Source organism: Chenopodium album, chromosome 21 (assembly GCF_948465745.1).
Source record: "Chenopodium album chromosome 21, dcCheAlbu1.1, whole genome shotgun sequence".
NCBI lineage: Eukaryota > Viridiplantae > Streptophyta > Magnoliopsida > Caryophyllales > Amaranthaceae > Chenopodium > Chenopodium album.
In genome coordinates this window covers 22,934,792-22,957,396 of record NC_137854.1, presented here as the reverse complement: position 1 = coordinate 22,957,396, position 22,605 = coordinate 22,934,792, and the positions used below count along the sequence as shown (strand labels likewise).

Below are 22,605 nucleotides of genomic sequence, written 5' to 3'. Positions count from 1 at the left end.
AAATGCTAGTTGATGCTCTTTGATTGGTTGATTTGTTGCAATTAAATTGGTTGACATAGTTTTGCATGAGATTGATTAGATTAGGATTGATCACCCTATAAGATTAATCTAGATTGCATTGCAACTCTTAATGACATGACCAATTGATTTAAAGGTTGCTCTAATTGATTGAGTTTGCTTATGATTCTTCTTTTGGTTTGCCTTTCATAGTGACCACTAGATTGGCCTATAGGAGATAGTATTTGAACTCTCTTGATTGCTACTATTGTTTGTCCATTGCAATACTTGAATTAATTGATTGAGCTTTAATCTAGCATTATCATTGATTTTGCATGTGGAACCCATATCCCTAGTGTTTAGACCTTTGACTATTTGTTGAATTTGATCTAGTTCATTTTAGTACCAACCAATATCTCATTTTCGACTCCGAGGTAGCTTGACTTAGACTTTAGTTTTCAACATTGCATTCGCTTGGGACCGACCCTTAACTTACCCTATATTCATATAAGGTTGGTTAGGTGTTTACAAATTTAGTTTGGCTTGGGGAAAGGGTAGAAAACGACATGCATTTTCCTCTTGTCACACTCAAGAGGATCATTAGATGTGAGCAAGTGCTCATGCATGGAATTCACAATATTATCAAGCACTTCAACTCTCATGCAATTTTCTATAGAAGAAGAGGGATATTTCATTCCTTCATTCAAGTCAAATTCAACTACTTCCTCTCCAATCTTAAGAGAAATCTTAACACTTTTAACATCTATCATAGCCCCCGATGTAGCAAGGAAAGGTCTACCTAAGATGATAGGTATTGTAGCATCTTCATCCATATCCAACACTACAAAATCAACCGGAATAACAAATTTCCCAACCCTTAAAGGCACATCTTCTACCTTTCCCTTAGGAATCTTGATCGACCTATCGGCTAATTGCAAAGTAATCTTGGAAGGTAGAATTTCTCCTAGACCTAATCTTTGATAAACCGAATATGGCATAAGGCTAACACTAGCTCCTAAGTCACATAAGGCATTATCAATTTGGGTCTTGTTGATGGCACAAGGGATGGAAAAATTTTCGGGATCCTTCAACTTAGGAGGCATCTTATTCATGATGATTACACTACAATGCTCGGTAAGGCTAATGGTCTCCACCATATCACAAGTCCTTTTTCCACTCAAAATCTCCTTAAGGAACTTAGCATAGTTTGGCATTTGTTCAACAACATCGGTGAAAGGAAGAGTTAGATGAAGTTGCTTAAGCATCTCTACAAATTTCCCAAATTGCTCATCCAACTTATATCTATTATGTCTTTGGGGATAGGGAAGCCTTGGTTTGCAAACCTCTTTCTCTTTCTCTATCACCTTCTCTACTCGTTCTACATCAACATTTTCACTCAAAGGACATTCACCACCTTCAACTTCAATGGGATTCTTACTAGTGCTCGCACTAGCAACACTCTTCTTAGGCACACCTCCCTCAAGGACCTTACCACTTCTAGTAACAATGGCATCCATAGGGTTCCTGGAATCTAGGCTAGGTGGAGTCAAAGAAGAAGAGTTTGCATATTCCTTTAACACACTAGTCAATTGAGAAAGTTTTTCACTCAAATCCTTGTTATAAGCCAACATGTAATTAAACTTCTCTTCATTTAAAACCGTACACATTTCCAAAGTTTTGGCTTGTTTCTCAATGACACTTTCCAAAAATTCCCTAGAAGAAAATGAATGATCATAGGAATTATCATCTGAAGTTTGAGCATTTGGAACTAAATCAATTGGAGAACCATCTTGAAAATTTGCTTGAAAATATCCCCTAGTTTGATTATTCCAATTACCCCTAGTTTGATTTTGGCTTCTTTGTTGACTATGGTTATCATAACCTTGATTATGATCCCCATGTCTATGGCCATGACCATGACCATTACAACCACGATGGTTATAGTTACCATGAATCCCTTGGTATCCATGATTTCTACAACCTCCATTTTGGTTATAATCATCATGATTCATATGATAATTCCTATTTCCAACATTCCTTTGAACATGAATTCTAGGTTCACAAGCATGATTATTGACATAATTCACATGTTCCATTTCACTTCCATCACATCCACTACAAGGAACATTTGGGCACATAGAAGTATTGTGATCATTCATTCCACATAATTCACATGGCCAACATTCCACAATCATGCAACAAGAAGAAAGATTGGAGTTAGAGTGAGAAGATGTACCTCTCCCCTTAATTTGGGAGGGAAGAATTGGAGCTTGGGAAGGGAGCTTCTCAAGCTTTTCTTTGAGAGACATAACTTCTTTCCCCAAATCCGCAATCAAAGTAGTCAAATCATTGATGGCACTAAGTTGTTCGATCGAGTAACCCTTGCTTGTTGGTTCTCTCTCCACTTCTTGCCAATTCATGTAATGACGAACCACTTCATCAATTGCATCAACCACTTCTTCTTCCGTTTTGTTCATGATTGGGCCTCCGGCTCCGGCATCCAAACTTGCTCTCCCATGAGAACTCAACCACCATAGAAGATATGTATGATTTGATAGGTAGGAATCCCATGGTGTGGACACTCCCTTTGATAATCCTTAAATCTTTCCCATGCTTCATAGAGACTTTCATTTGGCTTTTGCTTGAACCCTTGAATCAAAGCTCTTGCCTCCGCCGTTTTCTTTTGAGGATAGAAACGGATCGGAACAAGAAAGCTTTGGTGACATCATCCCTATAAAAGGAAAGAAATAACTACCAAATACAAAGAGGAAGTTGGGAAAGTCGTCCAAAAATAGACCCACGCCGGTATGGGCGCTCGGAGGAGAAAGAATGGTGCGCACGGGAGCACACCCAGACAGGTGCGCCCGCACGCACCTGGTGTGCGGCCGCACTCGACAGATGTGCGGCCGCACACTCCTTGAGTGCGCGCGCACATCTCTGCTGCTTCCTTCTCTTCTTCTTCGTCCTAGCTCATGCGGTGCACACATCCTAGATGATGGTGATGGAGGACAAGGTAGGCAGGAATTTCCTTGAATTTCTTGAAGGGTAGAAGCCATGAGGAAGGCATATACAAGACCTTGAAGCATGCTCCTTGGACCTCCCTTTGACTTGAGACTTCTTGCACAAGCTTTAGGCATAAAAATCAATGGAAAACTATGGAGAGGAAGCTCGGGAATCCTTGGACAATCAATCACAACCTACAATCAAAGGATAAAAAGCAAGTAAAAGGGAAAAATAGCAAGTAAACTAGAAAAATGCATAAAATAGAGAAACTAACTACAAAAAGCATAAAATGAAGAAAACTAGAATAAAACTAAGGAAAACTAAAGAAAAGAGAGATAAAATGAAATAGAATTCATCCAAAAAGGGACCAAATGAGTGCCATAAATGTCACTCATCAGAATCAAATGAAAGTCAAACATTCAAATAAAGCTTTTTGAATAAAATGAAAGTAAAATGCATTCAACAAAGTTAATTGAGTCAAATGAAAGTCAAACACATTCAAATAATGCTTTTTTAATCAAATGAAAGTCAAATACATTCAACAAAGCTAATTGAGTGAAATGAAAGTCAAACTCATTCAACGAAGCATTTTGGACCAAATGAAAGTCAAACACATTCAAACAAAGCTTTTAAAATCAAATGAAAGTCAAATGCATTCAACGAAGTTAATTGAGTCAAATGAAAGTCAAATTCTAATGCATTTAACAAAGCTAATTGAGTCAAATGAAATTCAAACTCATTTAACAAAGCTTTTTTTAATCAAATGAAAGTCAAACACATTAAAACAAAGCTTTTTGAATCAAATGAAAGTTAAATTCATTCGATAAAGCTAATTAAGTCAAATCAAAGTCAACACATTCAAATAAAGCTTTTTGGATCAAATGAAAGTCAAATGCATTCAACAAAGCCAATTGAGTCAAATGAAAGTGAAACACATTCAAAAAATGCTTTATGAATCAAATGAAAGTGAAATGAAAGTCAAACACATTCATACAAAGCTTTTTGAATCAAATGAATGTCAAACATATTCAAACAAAGCTTTTTAAACCAAATGAAAGTCAAATACATTTAACAAAGATAATTGAGTCAAATGAAAGTCAAACACATTCAAACAAAGCTTTTCGAATCAAATAAAATCAAATGCATTCTACAAAGCTTTTTGACTCAAATAAAAGTCAAATGCATTCAACAAAGCTAATTAAGTCAAATGAAATTCAAAGTCATTCAACAAAACTTTTTAAATCAAATGAAAGTAAAACACATTAAAACAAAGCTTTTTGAATCAAATGAAAGTTAAATTCATTCAACAAAGCTAATTAAGTCAAATGAAAGTCGAACACATTCAAATAAAGCTTTTTGAATAAAATGAAAGTCAAATGCATTCAACAACGCTAATTCAGTCAAATGAAAGTCAAACAAATTCAAACAATGCTTTATGAATCAAATGAAAGTCAAATGAAAGTCAAACACATTCATACAAAGCTTTTTCAACCAAATGAAAGTCAAATGCATTCAACAAATATAATTGGGACAAATGAAAATCAAACACATTCAAACAAAGTTTTTTGAAACAAATAAAGTCAAATGCATTCAAAAACTTTTGGACTCAAATAACAGTCACACACATTCAAACAAAGCTTTTTAAATCAAATGAAAGCGAATGCATTCAACAAAGATAATTGAGTCAAATGAAAGTCAAACACATTCATACAAAGCCTTTTGAATCAAATAAAGTCGAATGCATTCAACAAAGATAATTGAGTCAAATGAAAGTCAAACACATTCATACAAAGCTTTTTGAATGAAATAAAGTCAAATGCATTCAACACAGCTAATTGAGTCAAATGAAAGTCAAACACATTCAAACAAAGCTTTTTGAATCAAATGAAAGTCAAATGTATTCATCATAGGTAATTAAGTTAAATGAAAGTCAAATGCATTCAACAAAGCTAATTGAGTAAAATAAAAGTCAAACCCATTCAACAAAGCTTTTCAACCAAATGAAAGTCAAACACATTTAAACAAAGCTTTTAAAATCAAATGAAACTCAAATGCATTCAACGAAGCTAATTGAGTCAAATGAAAGTCAGACACATTCATACAAAGCTTTTTGAATCAATTGAAAATCCAATGCATTAAACAAAGCTAATTGAGTCAAATGAAATTTAAACTCATTCAACAAAGCTTTTTTTAAACAAATGAAAGTCAAAACACATTAAAACAAAACTTTTTGAATCAAATGAAAGTTAAATGCATTCAACAAAGCTAATTGAGTTAAATGAAAGTGAAAAACATTTAAATAATGTTTTTTGAATCAAATGAAAGTCAAAATGCATTCAACAAAGCTAATTAAGTCAAATGAAAGTCAAACACATTCAAACAAAGCTTTTTTAATCAAATGAAAGTCCAACGCATTCATCAAAGATAATTGAGTCAAATAAAAATCAAACACATTCAAGCAAAGCTTTTTGAATCAAATGAAAGTCAAATGAATTCAACAAAGCTCTTTAACTTAAATGAAAGTCAAACACATTCAAACAAAGCTTTTTGAATGAAATGATAGTCAAGTGCATTCTATTAAGATAATTGAGTCAAATGAAAGTCAAACACATTCATGCAAAGCTTTTTAAATCAAATGAAAGTTAAATGCATTCAACAAAGATAATTGAGTCGAATAAAAGTCAAATACATTCAAACAAAGCTTTTTGAATCAAATGAAAGTCAAATGAATTCAACAAAGCTAATTGAGTTAAATGAAAGTCAAACACATTCAAACAAAGCTTTTTGAATCAAATGAATGTCAAATGCATTCAACAAAGATAATTGAGTCAAATGAAAGTGAAACACATTTAAACAAAGCTTTTTGATTCAAATGAAAGTCAAATGCATTCAACAAAGATAATTGTGTCAAATGAAAGTCAAGCACATTCAAACAAAGCTTTTTGATTCAAATGAAAGTCAAATGCATTCAACAAAGATAATTGAGTCAAATGAAAGTCAAACACATTCAAACAAAGCTTTTTGAATCAAATGAAAGTGAAATGCATTCAACAAAGCTAATTGAGTCAAATGAAAGTTTAACACATTCAAACAAAGCTTTTTGAATTAAATGAAAGTGAAATGCAATTAACAAAGCTAATTGAGTCAAATGAAAGTGAAACACATTCATATAAAGCTAATTGAGTCACATGAAAGTCAAATGCATTTTACAAAGCTAATAGAGTCAAATGAAAGTCAAACACATTCAAACAAAGCTTTTTGAATCAAATGACTGTAAAATGCATTCAACAAAGGTAATTGAGTTAAATGAAAGTCAAACACATTCTAACAAAGCTTTTTGAATCAAATGAATGTAAATTGCATTCAACAATGCTAATTGAGTCAAATGAAAGTCATATACATTCAAACAATGCTTTTTGATTCAAATGAAAGTCAAATGCATTCAACAAAGATAATTGTGTCAAATTAAAGTCAAACACATTCATACAAAGCTTTTGGAATCAAATTAGTGTCAAACACATTCAAACAAAGCTTTTTGAACCAAATAAAAGTCAAATGCATTCAACAAAGCTAATTTAGTCAAATGAAAGTCAAATGCATTCAACAAAGCTAATTGAGTCAAATGAAAGTCAAACACATTCAAACAAAGCTTTTTGAAACAAACGAAAGTCAAATGCATTCCACAAAGCTAATTGAGTTAAATGAAAGTCAAACACATTCAAACAAAGCTTTTTGAATTAAATGAAAGTCAAATGCATTCAACAAAGTGATAGGAGACGAAACGGTAGGTTGTTTGGCTACTTTTCCAACCCAATCAAACAATATTCATTAACTCAACAAACCCCTATATGAGTATAGTAGTAAGTCGAGGTAGAACCCAAGGGAATGGTAATTGAAATTCTATCGCCTAACGCTAAGCTATTCCGAAGTAGAGAGTGGGGTTGTAAGGCTAAACTAGGACTAAACACAACTAATACTTTGTACACCAAAAATAACAAATACTAGGGCTAGGATCCACATGCATCAACAATGAAAATTAATCAATTTGGGAGGTCAATCAATTAAGTCAAGCAATGTGAGGGAAAATCGAAATTGCAACCAAAAGAGCATATCATGCTATTCTCCTAGAGGTCTAACTAGCGCCAACTACGATAAACTCTAACTAGGAAACGTCACAAGATACCTCAATCGTGTAAATGCAAGCCACAAATCAATGGTCTGTATCAATGTGAACTTACAATGCAATCTAGTGTGAATAACAAGGGTGATCAAGCCTAATCAAGCACACACATGCACAAAATCAATCAACCAATTTAATCACATCATCAACTCAATCAATTTCCCTAAATCAATCTCAATTCATTGCTAATACATGCTTCTAGGGGTGAGCAAACCGGGTACCTGGTCAAAATTTTAGGACCCAGACTTGGAATTGGTTGGAACCGGGTCCTAAAATGCGGAACCGGAATTGGAATTGGTTTAACCGGGTCCTAAATTTTAGGAATTGGAATTGGAACCACCGGGTACCGGTTCCGGTTCCGGGTACCCACTTATGTATGTAATTGTTAAAATATAATACAAATTATAATTCTTATTTTGATTAGTATCATTATTAGTGTTTAATACTTATATTTATATATGCATTAAGCTATTTGTATTCATGTTAGGTATTAATAATACTTTTTTATTGTACAAATTAGATACATTTAACATATTTTTATTATTTAAAATTTATTAAGTTTAGGATATATTGGATAACCGGGTACCTAACCGGTTCCGGGTCCAAAAAGTTGAGAATTGGAATTGGAATTGGTTATAACCGGGTCCTTAATTTATTACTCGGAATTGGAACCACCGGGTCTAATCTCGATTCCGGACCCGCCGGTTCCTAACCGGTTCCGGTTCCAATTCCGGGTACCCGGAATTTTTGCTCACCCCTACATGCTTCACCTTTACCCTAGCAATCAAACTACTCACAATCAATAAAGAACATCAAGATCAAAGCTAAACTAATCTACAAATCCATATTCATCAATTGAAATCAACAAATTTAAACCAAATCAATCAAACTATTAACAAACTAAATCAATCAACAATACTAATGAAATTAAACATAAAATTGCATTAGAGAGTAAAGAATTCTTACAAACTTGATAGAAATCAAATCAATTGTAGCAATCTTCAAACATCAATCATCAAACCCAAATTTTCTCTCTCTAAAAATCTAAGAACAAGTGTTTTTCTCTCTCTAAAATCTAATCTAATCTAATCTAATTCTAGCTAATGAAAATCTAATTGTCTCTCTAAAAATAGAAGGAAATAACTATATATATAAAGGAGAAGTTGGTTATGACGTCCAAAAATAGACCCACGCCGGTGCGGTCGCACGTAGGAGAGAGAGAGGGGCGCACGGGCACATACCCATGTGGGTGCGCCCGCACGCGACGGATGTGCGGCCGCACGCGCCACCTGTGCGGCCGCACATCCCCTGTGTGCGCCCGCACCTATGTGCGTAAGCTCCCCTCCTTTCTTCGTCCTAGCTCATCCGGTGCACACACCTTTGGTGATGGTGATGGGGAACGAAGTAGGCAGCAAGTTTTTGACAATTTTGGTGGGCACAAGGTAAAAATGGTGTCCACACCACTTGTGTGCACCGGTCTTGAAGCTTGCTCTTCAAGTCCCTCTTGACTTGAAGCTCAATGCACTAGCACAAGGCATCAAAAGCAATGATAAACATTGAGGGGAAGCTCGGGAGTCCTTGGACAATCGATCATAACCTACAAACATAAGAAAAGAAGCAAATAATAGAGAAAAACAACAAATAAACGAGAAAATGCACAAATAAAGAAACTAACTACGAAAAGCACAAAATGAAGAAATAAAGAACAAAACTAAAGAAAACTAAAGAACAGAGCTATAAAATGAAATGAAATTCATCCAAAAAGAGATCAAGTGAGTGCCATAAATGTCACTCATCAAATTCCCCCAAGCTAAACTTTTGCTCGTCCTCGAACAAAACAAAGCAAGAAAGATCAAGACTGAAAAATTTATTGAAAATGAAAAAGAAAGACTCAAGATTAGAATGTACACTAAGACTCACTGTCGTAGGAATCACGGTTGCTTTTAGCTACAACAAGCCCTTTAAACCCCAAAGTCGCCTATGAGGACGAGTGAGGTCTCGTAAGGGTATCCTAAGAGATTGACCCATAACTCTCCACCAAACATTAATGAGGCAAAACCATGAAAAGAAAAGAAAAGAAAATGAAAACAAAACCTTTGCGAAATAGACTTACATGGAGACTATAATGCAAATGAATGAAAGTCTTTCTCAAGTAATTAAGGTATGCACTTTTCAAGATATCTAAGGTTGATTAAAACATAGGGTATGCTAGGCATAGGAATTAGACATCACAATCCACGTTCATCCCAAACAATCTTACCGCGTTCTCCCCACTAGTCTCAAATCTCCCCTTAGTGAGCCTCCCAATGATTCCTCGAAGGAACCGGAAAAAGAGATTTATTTAGGCTACTCGACAATCTTGACTATGCATCCCCTTTCTTTAGGCAATAACCCATGATTCCCTCCCCCGAATAGTGACTCAACTATCTAGGTCGAAAGGTCTTTCCCTAAGGTTGTAACGTAAGGCATAAAGGGTGAAGGTAGGCTAAAATTTGAAATTTGGTGGTTTTCCTAATAGTGAAGCAAAGAAGGCGCCTTTCTTAGAATCACAATCAAGTAATCACTAGTCCAAACAAAGATACGTACACCCCCAAGCTTATTCAAAGCTATAAATCACAAACATATACACAAAAAAGCATATGCGCTTCTCCCCCAAGCCAAAATGGAGGATTGTCCTCAATGCTTAGAATGAGAAAAGAATACATCAAAAATATTTTTGAATTTTTCACTTTTTTCTTCTTTTTTTTTTACTTGAATTTGCAATGTCCTTGCCTTTTGCTAAATTCGGACGACTTTTTCTATAATGCAATTTATTAGTCCATGCCCTTTATGAAGTAGGACGGCTTTTTTTCTCAAACACTTGCCATTATTCACAAAGAAATTGATATCACAAACTTGCACTCGTAGAAACCAAAACTCCAACTCATCCACCACAAACTCCATCATAAATGATCAGTTTGCTTCACAAAAACCAAATAAAAAGAAAATGAAATAAAAGGTCAAAGAACTAAAGATGTGGCTTGAAAAGAAGGTATAATGCTCAAAAGGTTGCAAGAAGTCAAATGTAAACCCAAAAACAAAGAAAATAACAAACTATCCTAAAAACGAAAAATACCACCCCGAAAAATGTGCCTTTGTCCCCTCTAGATAGCTCGGTCTCGGGTTTAAGAATCATACATCAAGCATTATAGATTAGGTTTGCATAGTCAAGGATCCACGCCGCTCATACAAAGTAGGTTGAAGGCTTGAAAAATAATGAACCTAACATTGTGTAGCAAAAACTCACTAATGGTGTCAAATTGACTATAGGGAGCAACTACCAAGCATGCCACAAACAAGTAGAATCTGGCTTCATGATCCTCCTAGTTCAAACCAACTACCCTAGCATACACCTATCCTAGAGTCAACCAAACATAGTCTCAAACCGTGCATACCTTTATTACCTAGGAAGAAAATCATGCAAAAGACAAAGTCCAATGTATAAAGTCCATTTCAAAAGAAATTAAAAAGAAAAATTTGCCTCAAAATCATACCACAAATAAGAAAAGAAAAATAAAAGAAAATAAAAGAAAAGAAAGGTAAAAGAAAAGAATAGGAAAAGAAAAGGAAACATAGCAAAAGGAGAATAGAAGAAAAATGATGAAATGGACTAGAAAGCAAGTTAAACACATAAAAATCCCAATCGACAAACAAGTGATCGAATGACATCATCGTCATCAATCCCAAACACATTACGTGTTAACAAGCATTCATCCTCAAACCATCTAACTTCTCCTAAACTAATCCTAGTCTATGCAACCAAAGAAAAATAAAGAGAAAAATTAGAAAGGTCTCACCGGGCTCTCCATGCTAAGCAAAAATAAACGAGGGTGAAAAGGAACCACCTCCGTTGCAATTTAAGACCAAAAACATCGTCGAGAGACCAAGTGAGAAAAAGAAAAATAAAAGAAGCTATATACAAAAAAAATGGTTAGTATCTTCCAAACAAAATCAGCCGAAAATCCGGCAGCATAACGACAGCGCATCGAAAATATATATCAGTGGACAGAGAAATATCAAAAAATCAGATAGGAAACATCATCATAAAAACCAACAGAATAACGGTAGATCAATCAGAGGAAATCAGAGCAAAGCATCATCAGGAAACCAACAGAACTATCATCAGAGAAACAGTTGTGTAGATAGAGGACATGGGGACTGAAAAGCAACAATGCCAAATGAACCACTAGCAAGGGGAAGGACATGCAAAACACAACCAACCTAAAATAACTACCCCAAGCTAGAAATGAGGCACCCCTCCCCCAAGCTAAAACAAGCATAAGGGGGGGGGGGGTAGCCAACATGGCTCACTCGGCACTGTGGTAAGGGGTAGAGCTAAAACTCCCCCCACCAATGTCATAGACGACACTGCGAACTAAATCCTTCCCCTTGGCCCTACCCATCCTCCTAAGGGCATCAACAGCAAAGAAATGGGACCGGTCATCAAAAACGGGTGGGCCCGTACGACCCCATCTCTCCGCAGTCTCAGGGGAAGGGAAAGGAGCAGGGTTAGCAGGATCATATGCCCAATCACACCCTCCCGGTCTCCTATAGTCATAGTCTCCTCTAGAGGTCCCACCGATGGCACTATGTTCCACATGGGGAACCTCCCAATAAGGATAACAAAGACGGGGTCCAACGGCCTTATCAAAAGGCTCCCATTGAGGGATAGGTCCCTCTTGGACCGAGAGGTAGGGGTAGTTCAAATAAGGCTCAATTTCCCCCCTTGAAACATGAAAATCATAAACCCTCCTAGCATGAAAGTCAAAACTACCCTCCATACAACCATTCCCCATAGAAGAGGAAGAAGACAAAGCAAAAGTAAGGGCATCAATCTTTGCATGCAAACTAGACAAATCATGCATGGAAGAAGAAATAGGAGAAGGAGGAGGACTATGGTTACCTCCCTTTGATGAAGATGCCTTAGACTTGGGAGGAGCACTCCCCTTAGGAGGTAAGGAGACCCGACGGAGGGAACTAGGAATATCCCTTTTGCATGGCTTCCAAGGGTAGACCGACTCCAAGTCTCTCACCATTGAACCTTCATGGGGAATGAGACACCAATCCGTGGTGCGAGATACCTTCCAAATAAATAAATCCTCCATGAGAGTCCGCTCAATGAATTTTTGGTTGATTAAGGCAAAGGTGCTCAAAAGATATGAGGGAGTCTTCTCTCTTATGTCTTGAATTGGTTGAAGCTTTTCAAGCATGCCACCATACTTTTTCTCAAGAGACAAAACAATGATGGTAATCATTCCTCTAATTTGAATGCTACCGGAGAGAAAAAACCCATCTCGGATATCAATGAAACGATCGAGCAAATGCCTTGCAAAATCAATAACTTCAATCTCTTCATTCTTTGGTTGATCCGCTAACCAAAGCCAACTAAGCTCTTCTTGAGACATCGCTCCAAGAGATTCCTTGGAGAAGAAAGCATATGTTAGAATTCGGCTAAAGTAGCGCATTGCTCCGTGAATGATTGAAGCGGACTTTGAATTTTGAGCTCGGTAGGAATCTTCAAAAGATATACTATCCCACCAATTGTTCTCATCATACTTGTGGTCCGTGTGAAGAGTCTCATAAGCCGGATATATCAATGGAAGACCTTCAATTGACTCCGGAAAATGAAACATCTCGTTGAGATAAGAAAGAGGGATAGAATGATCTTCGTTGAAAACTTGAAAGAATAGTGTAGGAGGCTCATCATCATCGTCACCACCACCATGAACATCTAGCGAGGAAAGGAACTCATATGTAATTCGAGGGAAAGTTGGAGCATTTAGATCAATGAAGTTTTCAAGGCCCAAGTTCCTTGCTAGCATCCTTACGTCTTCGTCAATCCCCAAAAGTGTAGTAGTCTCTTGATCATAGAATCTAGTGGAGTAAAGTTTCCTTGATGATAGACTTGCAAATCTATCCCAATGCTTCTTAGTTCTAAACCTTATACCATAAGTTTCCTTAATAGAAGAAGGCGGCTCAAGTATATCCCGAGGGTTGGAAGGTTTGGCACGCTTCGTTCGACGAGGAGCAACCATCTACAAACAACAAACAAAGAAAAGAGCTTCAAAAATAGCAAATAATGTGCCAAAAACCAATCATGATAATGGGGACAAACAAAATTCACAATAATCAAAGAAGTAAGCAAATATTCAACTCAATTAAACAATGCATAATCAAACCAGAATAATTGTCACAAATGTTGTCCCATAACACAATTAGTTGAAGCAACATTACATCTTATGACTAGCAAACCCTTGTCAACATGAACACTATCAACACCAACAATAAACCCACAAACTAATCTATACACAAATCCAACAAAATTCATGCCAAAATATTCAATTTGCTCAAGTAAAACCATCATAATAACAAAAATCAACATCATCATCTTCATAATCATCAAGTATTAGCAATCATGGAAATGTAAGTAAAGGTGGTACCAATCAAAATCAAAATCTCATGAATCATAAAAATTGAAAATTTATCACATAATTCATGCAATTACACCTTCAATTGATAAGAAAACACAAGAAAATAACAAGAAAAATACTACTACTTACAAACATCTCCAACAACATACTACAAAGCTTCAATTGAAAAATACCCAAAATTTTCAAATTAAGGAGAGAGAAAATTACCTTGAATGTGTTAGAGTGAGGATTTGAGCAACAAAGACTTGAAAATTATGGACTTTGATGAAAAAACAATGAGAAATATATGATGAAGATGAAGGAGGAACTAGAGCAATACCAAATAGATCTAGAGGGGGAAAATAGAATGAAGTAAGAGAGAGAAGGAGGAGAGAGAATCGGGCTTAAGGGGGGAAAATAAGCGGGTACCACGGCCGGGCATGTGCGGCCGCACATGGGCATGGTGTGCCCGCACATGCCTTGTGTGCGTAAGTGCGGCCGCACCCACGAGGGTCTTTCCTTCCCCTTTTCCTTCCTCCCTCACCAAGGTGCGCCCACCTATATGATGGTGATGAGGAACCATATAGGCAGTAGCAAACCTTCATATTGGTGGGTATAAAGCATAAAAATCAAGAATTTAATCACAAGTACCCACCAAGCTCCATACTTACACAATTTTCCAACTCAAGAAATGGGACAATTTTACCTCAAAAATGGCATCAAAGTTGTTGGAAATCAACTCAAACAAACCTACAACACAAAACACAACAAGATTAAGAGACAAAAACATCATCAAATCACAAAGAAAAATCAAAAGAAAAGGATAAAAAGTTAGAAAACTCGGGTTGCCTCCCGATAAGCGCTTATTTAGAGTCTTAAGCTTGACATTCTCCACCGCTTTCAAGGTGGATCATAGAGAGTCATGTCATGAATGACTCCAACAAAGACTCTATCATAGTAACGCTTGAGCCTATGTCTGTTGACCTTAAAAGTCCTTGAAAGATCCAAAGGCGAAATTTCAATAGAACAATTTGAGAATACCTCTTGCACAACAATAGGACCGGTCCAACGAGACATCAACTTTCCGAGAAAAAGCCTGATCTTTGAATTGTAGAGAAGCACCTTATCCCCTGGAATGAACTCTTTCTTCTCAATTAGCTTATCATGCACCTCCTTGGTTCTAGCCTTGTACAAGCAAGCACAATCATAGGCATCCAAACGAAGCTCTTCCAATTCATGCAAATCCAACCAACGTTGTTCACCCGCACTAGCCAAATCAAAATTAATCATCTTGATTACCCAATGAGTGCGGTGCTCATGCTCCACCGGAAGATGGCAAGACTTCCTATAAACCAAGCGATAAGGAGTGGTACCTATAGGAGTTTTGAAAGCCGTTCTATATGCCCACAAAGCATCATCAATCTTGTTTGCCCAATCTTTCCTACTACTTGCAACTGTCTTCTCAAGAATCAAATTAATTTGACGATTAGATACCTCAACTTGCCCATTGGTTTGAGGATGATAAGGAAGACCAAATCTTTGGTTCACTCCATGCTTCTTCAACATTTTCCGGAAAGCATAGTGCACAAAATGAGAGCCATCGTCACTTATAACCGCCTTGGGAATGCCAAACCTTGGGAATATAATCTTCTTGAACGACTTCATCACCACCTTATGGTCATTAGTTGGAAAAGCAATGGCTTCAACCCACTTTGATACATAGTCAACGGCAACAAGAATGTATTGATTCCCAAAAGAAGATGGAAAAGGACCCATGAAATCTATACCCAAAACATCAAAAATTTCCAACTCAAGAACTGGTTGTTGGGGCATCTCATTCCTTTTTGAAATATTCCCGGTCCCTTGGCATTGATCACAAATCTTGACAAATTCCCAAGCATTCTTAAAGAGGTTTGGCTACCATAACCCACATTGAAGCACCTTAGAGGCCGTTCTTGAAACACCCATATGACCACCACTAGGATCCGAGTGGCACATCTTTAAAACATTTGGTATTTCCTCATTTGGCACACACCAGCGCAACAATCCATCTACACCTCTTTTTTACAAGATCGGCTCATCCCACACATAGTGCCTAGCTTCTCTCATGAGCTTCCTCCTTTAATTGTTGGAAAAAGGAGGGAACTTCCCACAAGCAAGAAAATTCACCAAATCGGCAAACCAAGGGAGCTCCTTCACATTAATAACATACAATGAATCATCCAACATCTGATCCTCAATAGGGGATCCATCATCTTGAACTTGAAAATCCTCAAGCCTAGATAAATGATCCGCAACCACATTTTCCGCACCTTTCTTATCCCGGATCTCAAGATCAAAAGATTGAAGCTTAAGAACCCAACGAATCAACCTTGGTTTGGATTCCTTCTTCCCAAAGAGATACTTCAAAGCCGCATGATCGGTGAAAACTATAGTCTTAGACCCCAACAAATAACAACGGAACTTCTCAAAAGAATGAACAATTGCCAAGAATTCCTTTTCCGTTGTTGTATAATTCCTTTGAGCACCATTAAAGGTCTTCGACATATAATAGATGACATGAAGCTTCTTATCAATTCTTTGACCCAACACACCTCCTATGGCCGTATCACTTTCATCACACATAAGCTCAAAAGGCAAATCCCATCTAGGGGCTTGGACAATAGGAGTGGAAGTCAAAGCTTTCTTCAACTTATTAAAAGCTTCCAAACAAGCATCATCAAAGACAAAATCAACATCTTTTTGGAGAAGATCATTTAAAGGCTTAGCAATGAGGGAAAAGTCTTTGATAAACCTTCTATAAAACACGGCATGGCCCAAAAATGATATTTCTCCCTTCACATTAACCGGAGGTGGCAATTTCTCTATCATCTCAATCTTGGCTTTGTCAACTTCTATGCCCTTGTGAGAAATCTTGTGTCCAAGCACAATCCCTTCTTCCACCATGAAGTGTCATTTTTCCCAATTAAGCACCAAATTGACCTTTTCACATCTCTCAAGACACTTTTCAAGATTTTTGAGGCAATCCTCAAATGAAACTCCTCCCACGGAAAAGTCATCCATGAAAACCTACATTTCCTCTTCAAGCATGTCCCCAAAAATGCTCATCATACACCTATGAAAGGTTGCCGGAGCATTACACAATCCAAAGGGCACTCTTCTATATGCAAAAGTACCATAGGGGCATGTGAAGGTTGTCTTTTCTTGATCCTCGGGATGAATAGGAATTTGAAAGAATCCCGAATATCCATCAAGGAAGCAATAGAATTTGTGCCTTGTCAACCTTTCAAGCATTTGGTCAATAAAAGGGAGAGGGAAGTGATCCTTTTTGGTTGATTGACGTGGGAAAATTAGGTCGTTGAACTAATCCTCCTAAGCCAAACAAAATTTATAAACACTCAACAAACCTAAATACAAGTATAGAGGTAAGTCAAGGGTCGAACCCAAAGGAACGGTAATGTCTAAGTGCTTTCAATTATGTGCCTAAGCTAGGTCGAAGACGAAGGGTAAAAGAGGACACTAACAACTACTAAGACAAAGAAATCAAACAAATAAAATGCTAGGGATTAGGATTCACTTATATTAGCAATGAACAATGCAAATTGGTTTAGGAAGTTGACTAAGTCAAGCAATGTGAGGGAAATTAATTATGCAACCAAAAGAGCATATCAAGCTATTCTCCTAGAGGTCTAACTAGCGTCAACTACGATAAACTCTAGCTAGGAAACATCACAAGACACCTCAATCGTGTAAATGCAAGCCACAAATCAATGGTCCGTATCAATGTGAACTTACAATGCAATCTAGTGTGAATAACTAGGGTGATCAAGCCTAAATCAAACACACACATGCACATAATCAATTAACCAATTCAGTCACATCATCAACTCCATCAAAATCCCCGATCTACATCAATCCATTACATAATACAAGCTTCACCAAATCCCTAACCAAACAACTACTCTAGCAACATCATCAATTCAACCAACAACTAAAGAAATCAACAATCAAAGAATCAACAATCAAAGAAGAGCAATTACTCTAATCAAACATCAATCATCAAATCATCGAAATCTAATCAAAATCAAACAATCTGAAGATGAATATTAAACAAAACAATAGCTGAGATAGAGTTTAGAAATGCTCATTGATAATAGAGTAGATCTCCAATACAATTGTCACCATTGGATCTTCAATCTCTCAATCACCATTGAAATTCTTCACTTTCTCTCTCTAAAATCTACTCCTAAAATTAACCCCTAGATCTAGAGAGAGAAGCTCTCAACCAAGCTAAGAATATGATCTAATTCTATTATGAAACTTCTTGCTACAAAAATAGAAGGAAATAACTATATATAAAAAGGAGAAGGTCGGTTTTGACGCCCAAGAATAGACCCACGCAGGTGCGGGCGCTCAGAGGAGAGAGAGAAGTGCGCACGGGACACACCCAGAAAGGTGCCCCCGCACACACCCCATGTGCGGCCGCACACGACATATGTGCGGCCGCACACTCCCCAAGTGCGCCCGCACATATCTGGCAACCTCTTCTTCTTCTCTTCGTCCTAGCTCATGGGGTGCACACATCCTAGATGATGATGATGGAGGACAAAGTAGGCAGAAACTTCCTTGGAAATCTTGAAGAAAATGAGCCATGAGAAAGGCATATACAAGGCCTTGAAGCGTGCTCCTCGGATCCCCCTTTGACCTGAAACTCTATGCACAAGCACTAGGCATGAAAAACAATGAAAGACCATGGAGAGGAAGCTGGGGAATCCTTGGACAATCAATCACAACCTACAAATAAAGGATAAAAAGCAAATAAAAGGGAAAAATAACAAGTAAACTAGAAAATGCATAAAATAGAGAAACTAACTACAAAAAGCATAAAATGAAGAAAATAAGAATAAAACTAAGGAAAACTAAAGAAAGGAGTAATAAAATAGAATTAAATTCATCAAAAAAGGGACCAAATGAGTGCCATAAATGTCACTCATCAAATTCCCCCAAGCTAAACTTTTGCTCGTCCTCGAGCAAAACAAAGCAAGAAAGATCAAGGATGAAAGATTTATTTAAAATGAAAAAGAAAGACTCAAGATAAGAATATACACTAAGACTCACTGTCGTAGGAATCACGGTTGTTTTTAGTTACAACAAGCCCTTTAAACCCCAAAGTCGCCTATGAGGACGAGTGAGGTCTCGTAAGGGTATCCTAAGAGTTTGACCCATAACTCTCATAATAATACAAACAAGGCAAAGCATGAAAAAGAAAACAAAATACAAGAAAAGCAAACAAATGTTCATGAAAGGACTTTTGCAAATGTACAAGCACAAGTGGATGCAAATCTTTCTAAACAAGTACGGGAGTGCACGTTCCAAGATACCCAAGGTTGATTGAAACATAAATATGCTAAGCATAGGAACTAGCTTTCACAATCCACTTTCATCTCAAACAATCTTACCACGTTCTTCCTAATAACTTCAAATCGACCTCAAGTCAGCATCCCAATGATTCCACGAAGGAACCGGAAAAAGAGAATTTTTAGGCTACTCGACATCTTGACTTTTGCATCCCCTCTCCCTATTCCTAAAACTCACATTCCTCTCCACCGATGAATGACTCAACCATTTAGGTCAAAATGTCTTTCCCCAAGGTTGTAACGTTAAGGCAAAAGGGTGAAGGTAGGCTAAAATTTAAAATTTGGTGGTTTTCCTAATAGTGAAGCAAAGAACTGCCAATTCTTAGAATCACAATCAAGTAATCACCAAACAAAAACAAAGTAACACCCCCAAGCTTATTCAAAGCTATAAATCACAAACATATACACAAAAAGCGTGAGAACGCTTCCCCCCAAGATTAAATGGAGCATTGTCCTCAATGCTCAAAAAGGGAGAAAACTCACATCAAAATATTTTTGAATTTTTCATTTTTCTCTTTTTTTTTTTTTTAATAATGCTTTGTCCTTGCCTCTTTTAGCATTGGACGGCTTTTTCGATTTTGCACTTATTTGTCCATGCCTTTAATATAGGACGGCTTTTACTTATACTCATTTGCCATTATTCACAAAGAAAATATAACACAATCTTGCTATCATAAAAACCAAACATTCCAACTTCTCCACCACAAACTCCATCAAGAATGATCAATTGCTTCACAAAAACCAAGAAAAGAAAGAGAATGAAACAAAAGGCCAAAGATATAAAGATGTGGCTTGAAAAGAAGGTATAAGGCTCAAATGGTTGCAAGAAGGCAAATGTAAACCCAAAAATAACAAAAATAAAACAAACTATCCTAAAAATAGAAAAATACCACCCCGAAAAAGGTGCCTTTGTCCTCCCTAAACGGTTCGGTCTCGGATTCAAGATCTATGAGTCAAGTTTCAAGATTAGGTTTGCAAGAAGTCAAGGATCCATGCCGCTCATGCAAATATAGGTAGAAGGCTTGAAAAAACATAGAACTCACATGGTTGTAGCAAAAACTCACTATTGGTGTCAAATCGACTATAGGAAGCAACTACCAAACATGCCACAAACAAGTAGAATCCGGTTTCATGTTCCCACTAGTTCTAACCAACTACCTTAGCATGCTTTATCCTAGAATCAACCAAGCGTACTCTCAAACCGTGCAGAAAAGCATTCAATTATACAATTAAGTCCAAATGTTATTATGCCCAATGCAAGAACAAAACAAAACACATTGCAAATTTGCCTTGATAGAAACAAAAATCTTTATGGAGTTTTTCAAAATATAAGAAACATGGAAAAGCATATACAAAGGTTCATAACACATAAGAATCAACATTCCACCAAACATGATAGAATACCCTCCCCCAAGCTTGAATGATACAATACACTCAAACATAAATCATATATCCAAGGGAGGGGAAAACAAGGAGATTAATCATTCAAACCAACATATGTCCAACAAGTCTCCAACCAATAGAGAAAGAGCAAGGAAAGATATTACCGGATTTGAGGTGGGTGTAAATACCCATAAATGACCCAATTTAAACCTTTCAAAGCTAATTTCTCAAGAATTAAACCTTTTTTCCATGTGCTAGCAAAAATAGGAGTCAACCTTCCTTGATTCTTGATCCAAATCGAAGCACCAAAGTATATCAAGTCATGTACCTAGCAAAAGGCACACAAAGATTTCCATGAGAGAAAAATCTATTCTAAAAAGAAAAGAAAAATCTAATTTAAAACACAGGTTACTTCCCCAGAAAGGCTTGCTTAAGGTCCAAGCTTGACCGCTCTAGTAAAATAATATTGCAACGTGACAAGGGAATAAACGCGTCGTCAATTGTCTATCCCTAGATCAAATACAATTTATACAACCTAAACAAACCTAATACGAGTATAAGGCAAGCATAGGGGTCGAACCACAGAGAACGGTTAAACACCACCGAATGTTATCGACACTTAAGCTAGTCCGGAATAGGAGATAAATAAACTAAAGTCTAAAAATGCTAAAACAAGAAATAAAACATTAAGGGAAATGGTTTAGGTATAGCATTCACTTGAACATAAACAAATGCATAAAAATTGAATTAATTATGAACTAAACATGCTCAAATATCGAAATAAAGAGTCCAATCTAGCCGCCTTCCGGGGTCAATTGGCTTCTCCTAACATAGCCTCTATGTTTCCACATTAGAACCATATACTAGGAGGTACTATTAAATAACAATCGATAATAATGAACCTTAACTAAGTCAACTTCCGTTCCTTGTTAGCAAAGATTCACCTTTAATCAACCAACAATGTGCACTTGCAAGAAGATTAAAGAATATCAAGCATATAAAGACTTTAATCACAAATAAGTCAACTCTAAACCCAGAACATGCTCAAGATACAACTACACCACAACCATCCCCTCAATGGGGAAATTACTCACTAATCATGATAATAACAAGATTAATCAACAAATAATCAAGAATCAACATGATCAACAAGCAATACCAACAACAAAAACAATAATAAAAATCAAAGCAATAAAAATAGAGGAGAGAGAGTTAGAGATTCTCATTGATTGAAGATGTAAATCTATAGAAAAGATGATCAATTTCTTCTTCAAAATCCAAGCTCAACAATGGTGAAACCCTCACTTTCTCCCTCTAAACTACCCTAACCCTAAGCTAAACCTAGAGAGAGAAGCTCTCCTAAAACTAGGAAAAAGATCTAAAGGAATCAAGTTCTCTTTTTACAAAACAAGCCCCGCAATATATAAAGAATCGCGCAAAAACGCTGAACAGGACCCGATGTGCGCCCGCGCAAGGATCTGTGCGCCCGCGCATGGTAGCTGTGCGCCCTCGCGTGCGCCCTCGCAGCGGCCTGCGCTCCCTCGCAGCAGCCTGCGCGCCCGCGCAAAGTAGCTGCGCGCCCGCGCATTTGTGGGTTGCGCGGCTTGTGCTTTGGTGTGTGCGCCCGTGCTGCTGGCTGCGCGCCCGCGCACCGTAGCTGCCTGCCCACGCGGTGTTGGTGTGCGCCCGCGCACAGGCCGCGCAAAACTTTCTTCCTCGATTCTGCAATTTTGCCAATTTTGCGCGAGTTCTCACAGGGCTGCGCGCCCGCACATTATTCGCGCCCTTGCACCTTGCTTTCTTCAATTCTTCTCTCATGATTCCCTGGCTTCTTCTTTGCAATCCAAGACTTCAAATACCTAAGCACAAACACCAAGGGAAGCAATAAGGTATAGGGAACGGTGCAAACACGCAATGAAGGCAAGCATACAACAATATACGCGATTTCATTAAAATCACATCGAGACATGTATGCACGCATAATTTGAACAAAACAACTACAAAACACCCTAAGAAAGCTAAAACAAGGCATAAACACTATCCTAGGAGTGACATAAATGTCACTCATCAAATTCCCCCAAGCTAAACCTTTGCTCGTCCTCGAGCAAAGCTAGAGCAAAAGAGAACAAGAGGAAATTATTGAAAGCAAAAGAAACAAAATAGAAACAAGGAGAAA

The 22,605-nt window shown here is 37.2% G+C and overlaps 1 non-coding gene across 1 annotated transcript; it reads left to right on the top strand.

The window, feature by feature from the left end:
• The first annotated feature begins 2,561 nt into the window (after positions 1–2,561).
• On the top strand, positions 2,562–2,667 carry LOC145603202 (small nucleolar RNA R71). The gene has a single exon (XR_014104733.1). It is a non-coding gene; the product is annotated as a small nucleolar RNA R71 (small nucleolar RNA).
• Positions 2,668–22,605: the final 19,938 nt, after the last annotated feature.